The 5,748-nt window shown below is 37.2% G+C and overlaps 1 pseudogene; it reads right to left on the reverse strand.

Annotated features, from left to right (window-relative positions):
- LOC101579142 overlaps positions 1-4,628 on the reverse strand; it is a 141,929-nt pseudogene extending 137,301 nt beyond the window's left edge.
- Between the last annotated feature and the right edge of the window lie 1,120 nt (positions 4,629-5,748).

Genomic DNA, 5,748 nt, shown 5'->3' on the forward strand with positions numbered 1-5,748 from the left:
GCCCACGCTGCGCCTGTGCTGGGACTGATCCCATGGCGCAGGGTAGCAGGAAGCTCTCCACCCACTCGCTGGACCTTGGCTAGAACTGTGTCTGGGAGTTCCCGGAAGTCAGCAGAAATTCCTACTGGGCGGGAGGGGTGGGGACATATGGCTGAGTGGTGGTTGGCGGCCCGAGGGGGCGGGAGAGGGTCTGGCCCACGCTGCGCCTGGGCTGGGACTGGTCCCGCCGGCGCAGGGTAGCAGGAATCTCTCCACACACTCACTGGACCTGGGCTAGGACTGGGTCTGCGGTATCAGCATAATTCTTGCCTTCAGAAAGGATTTTGAGGTCATTCTTTCCTTTTCAATTTCATTGAAGATTTTGAGGAGTATTCAGATGATATCTTCTGTACTTTTCTCATAGAATTCAGCTGTGAATCCAGCAGGACCTGGACTTTTCTTTGTCAGTAGTTTTCTTTAATTACATTTCGTGTTTCATTGGCTGTTATTGGATTATTGAGAGTTGTTATATCTTCTTGATTCAGTTTTGGTAATTTGTACCTTTCTAGGAATCTGTCCATTTCTTCTGTGTCTTCTATTCTGGGAGGGTAAAGATTCTCAAAGTAGCTATTTATAATCTTCTTAATTTCCACTGGGTCTGTGTTAATTTCACCCTCTTCATTTTTTATTACTTGTATTTGAGTTTTTCTTTCTTCTTTGTGATGGGGATAGCTAGAGGCTTATCAATTTTATTTAATCTTTCAGAGAACCAGCTTTCTGATTCATTTATTCTTCAAATTGTTTTCCTCATCTCTGTTAAAGTAATTTCTGCTCTAGTTTTTAAAATTTCTTCTTGTCTTTGGGCTTTTGGTTTGGATTTCTCTTCCTTTTCTAGATGTTGGCGGTGTAGCATTTGGGTGTTTTTAGTTTCTATCTTGTTTTCCTAATGTGTGGGTTAACAACTATAAATTTCCTCTAAGAACTGGTTTCTTTGCTTCCCTTAAATTTTGATAATTTAGGCTTGAGTTTTCATTGAATTGTAAATATTGTTTAACTTCTTGTATAACTTCATCTGTAACACATTGATTGCTGAGGAGAGTGGGTTTTTTTAATTTCCATGTATATATGAGGTTTTTCTGGTTTCTTTTATCATTTCTTTGCAGTTTCATTGCACTGTGGTCAGATAATTCACATGGGATAATTTCTGTTTTCTTACATATACTTAAGCATGACCTATGGACTAGTATTTTAGAAAATGTCCTATATGCAGCTCAAGAAAATATGTATTCAGGTATAGCTGGATGGAACACTCTGTATATGTCTAGTAAATCCATTTTTGACAAGTTCAGGTTCAGGTTTGCTACTTCTTTAATAATTTTTTGTCTACTTAACCTATCTTTTTGGGATAAGGGGGTGATCATGCCTCCTGTTAAAATTGTGGTATTGGATATTAGGTTTTTCATGTCCATTAAGATTTGTCTTAGAGAGCTGGGTGCTCCTGTGTTTGGTGCATATATATTTACAAATGTTACCTCTTTCTCCTGTATTTTTCCATTAATCAGTATATAGTGGCCTTGTATGTTTCGTTTGAACATTCTTGAATTGAAGTTGAGAATGTCTGAAAAAACCATTGTACCCCTTCTTTTTTCTGAGGAGCCAGGCCATGTAGTATTTTTTTCTACCTTTTGATTTTCAGCCTATGAATTGTTTTATGAGTTAAGTGTTTCTCTTCTATACAGCAGATTGCTGAATTTTGCTTCCTGATCTGCTATGCCAGTCCATGTCTTTTAATTGGTGAATTAATCCATTTATATTGATGGTTATAATTGTGATGTATTGACCTCTGATTGACATGTTATTTACCTATTGATGTTTATCCCTTTTTTTCCTGCTTAATTGTTCGGCCTATTTGCTGGATTTTTTCTATACTCATTTGTGGAGTTCTGGTCATTTTGGTCCCTCTCTAGAATATCTCCAAGTAGTCTGTGTAGGGTTGGTTTGTCATCATGAAATTCTTCTGTTGTTTTTTGTCATGGTAGTATTTTACTTTTCCATCAAACTTGAAAGAGAGTTTTGCAGGGTATAACAGTCTGGCCTGCAATTTGTTTTCATACAGTACTTGAAGTACTGTGCTCCATGGTCTTTTTCACTTCGTGGTTTGTGAAGAGAAGTCTGCCATTATTCTAATGGGTTTTCCTAAAAATGTGATCTGTTTCTTTAGTCTAGCAGCTTTAGTATGTTGTTCTTGTTCTCATATTGTTCTGGGATCTCAACTATTATTTGTCTCAGTGTGTTTTTAATTGAGTTGTTGTTATTTGGTGTTCTATATGCTTTGGTTGACTGCATGTCAGATTGTTTCCCCATATTTGGAAACTTTTCTGTTATTACTTCTGCCCATATTCTTTTTATATCATTTGTATTGACTCCTTTTTCACTGATGCCTATTAATCTCACATTGTTCATCTTTGCATCATCTTGCAGATGATGAATTATTTTTTTCCTACATCCTATTTGCTTTTAACTGATCTTTTATGACCTTTTCACTAGCTGCGATGGTGTCTTCAGGATGTGAATCTCTATTTTCACATTTCTTCAAATGATTTTTCAAGATTGTGATTGAGATTTTATGTTCCTCTATATCTCTTTGGTTCTGCTTCTTGAGATATATTTCTTTCTTACATTATTTTTTCAAGGCTTCCTTCTTTTTTGATACTCATCTAATTTCTTTTATCAGTGTCTTCTTTAGAAGCATTTATTAAGTCTTTTGTCATAGTTATCCTTTCTCTTTTTTACTTCATATATAATTATTTCTCATCTGATTTCCTATATGTTTCTGAAGTTGATTCTTTACTTCACATGCCATTAATTCAGAGATTTTTTTCTTATATCAGAGGTTATTTCTGATTTGATTTCCTCTATCCCTTTCTGCAGTTTTTTCTTTACTTCAGACTCTGCTAATTCAGACATTTCAGCTGTGCGATTCCTAATTTCTTTTTTTTATTGATATACTTCACCTTTATTATATTATTTATTACATCATAACCTGGTTTCTAAAGACTTTCAGGTGCATTCTATCCATTGAGGAAATCAATGGGAAAAATGAAAAACATATGTTCAGTGGATGAGGAAAATAGAGCAGCAGCAGAATTCCCTTAGCAGCACAGCAAATAATATTTTAATACAAGTTTGCAGTATATAGGGTTAACCTTAGGTAATAGTGAAACTTATCAAATAGGTCATTCTATGTACTTTGTTGGGTTTGATCTTTTGCCCCACTTTGTGCAAGACAGAATTGTTTTTCAATCATAGAGAAGAAAATATTTGCATTTATTAATGTTAGATAATTTTAATTTTCATGAACTGCAAAGTTAGTAATTACCTAGTCACATAAATTGTCATGAGAGAAACAGAAAAACAAATTAAGCACTTTAGTCTATGATAGATTTGATACCAGTTCCTTAACCTTGTTATACTACTTCCATAGACAAGATAAAAATTTCCTGTCTTTTCACAACTAAAGACGAGAGAGAGAGAGAGAGAGAGAGAGAGAGAGAGAGAGAGAGAGACAGAGAGAGACAGAGAGAGACAGAGAGAGACAGAGAAACAGAGAGACACAGAGAGAGACAGAGACACAGACACAGAGAGAGAGACACAGAGAGAGAGACAGAGACAGAGAGAAAGAGAGCAAGAGAGATAGAGGAGGGAGGGAGGGAGAGAAAGGAAGAGATGGGAGGGGAGGAGAGAGAGAGAAAGGAAAGAAAAACAAAAGAAAGAAGGAAGAGAAACAACTAAAAACGGGAGGAAAGAGATAGAAAGAGAGACAGGAAATGCAAAAACCAGTGGGTGAGATTGACCCGTTGGCTTGAGTTATCCTAATTTCTTATATGCTAGTGTCTCTTGCATTTGTTCTGGGTGTGCTCAGGGCCTGAGCTTGCATTTTGCTCCTTCTCTTTGTCAATTTGTATATCAGTGTCCTCTGATGTTTGGTGTAAAACTTTGGTGCAGTTATCACTTTAGCACCTACTGAAATTCTTACGCAAGAGATAATATGGTTAAGCCAGTTTTTGTTTTGTTTTTACAGCACCACAATTAGGAACACTAACAATGGGTAGTGATTTTTAGCAATTGGCAAACTTTTGCAACTAATGGGTATGCATTGTAGACAGCAAGAGCAAACATTATGTCTGTGCAGCTAAGTAGATATTAAATTGGGATCTTTAAAAAATTAGCTCCTCTAAATGCCTTCTAATCCCCTCCCCTTGATGGACCTGGCGTCTTCCAGTCGGATTCTTTCACCCACTTACCTTTTACTCCCTTTGTAAATCAAGAGTGAAAAGGAGAGGACACTCTAATAGATCTGGGTCCAGCAAAGTTTCTCAGCTTACCGGGCCTGGATCTTCCAAGTTTGACCCTGTTCAGATGTGCCTGGCTTTGGTATGGCTGCTGTGCTCAGCTTCTTTTTGGTGCAGCTCATAGAGGTGAACCCACTTTGCCACTCTAGCAAGATATTCAACTTCTGGATTAACTGGAGAGTCTGGCTCATAGCCTCTCTGCAAGGAGTTCTGCTGCAAGATTCCACAGGTGCCCTGGTGCAGGGCCTGAGGTCTGGCTGGAGAGGGATCTTGGGTGCAGTATCCATGATCAGGCATGTGGACCCAAACACACACCGAGTCTAGTGTTTGCCTGGGATCCTGTTGCATGCTTGACACCCATTAATTTTATATTGTTTTTTGGTGCATCATCTTGTAGCTGTTGAACTGTTATTCCCTGTTCCTTGTTATTTTTAAGAGATCTCTTCTTTCAGGTTTACTAGGTACAATGCTGTCTTCATGGTTCAAAAGTCTATCTTTAATTTTGTTCCACCAATTTTCCCATTTTCAATTTCCTGTTTATCTGTTTCAAACTTTTTTACGCATCCTAACTCTTTCTTGTATGTTTCATTAAATTTTTCATCGGCTTTTTAAATTTTCCTTCATGTTTTCTCTGCAACTTCTTTATTTTTTAATAATTTTATTGAGAAACAAATAGCAATGAGATAGTTTCAAAACCGATCAGTAGGACAGTTTCAATAAGAAACTGCACATTGCTGTCTCAGTGGTTATTTATTGTATAAGATGCAGGTATGACATGCCATCCACAAACACTATTAGAACAAATCTTATTCATTGAATAAAGAGAATGTAGCTATATATCTATCCTAACTATTTTGAATATATTGATACAAAATGGTCGTGTGTATCTCCTATTTTGTTTAGTTTTGGAGGAGAAGGGTATTCCATTGTCATTTAAGTATTGTAGGTGTGTGAATTCAGCAACATATTCCATTATATTCCAGTAGTCCATAACAGTACTGGGTCATTAGCAGGACTTCCAATGTCAGAAGTTGTTGACCTGAGCCCTTTACAGCAGGGCATACCAACATGTCTTCAACCATTACACTTCGTTTAATTCCTTTATACTGGAAAGTTAAAAATAAATAAGAACAAGATAAAGCAAGACCTATATAATAAGAAATGTAACTTTTGTATCTGCTAAGGTCAGTCAAGTCCCTTCAGGATTTATCCTGAAACCCTGTACCTCACTTTGTAGTTCTTTTGTAAATGTCAGCCGTGTGGATGAGTCACGGCCATTGCTTGACCAACTTGCTCTCTGTGAAAGCCCAAGAGAACGTTTTACCTTCATGTGACTCTCTTTAGCCACACTGTACATCATTGATCACATTCCTCTCTGGCCCCAAAATCTCCTGGATCATAAAATATGGGACACAAC

The sequence above is a fragment of the Octodon degus genome, unplaced genomic scaffold, assembly GCF_000260255.1.
Source record: "Octodon degus isolate 3935 unplaced genomic scaffold, OctDeg1.0 scaffold00243, whole genome shotgun sequence".
Classification (NCBI taxonomy): Eukaryota; Metazoa; Chordata; class Mammalia; order Rodentia; family Octodontidae; genus Octodon; species Octodon degus.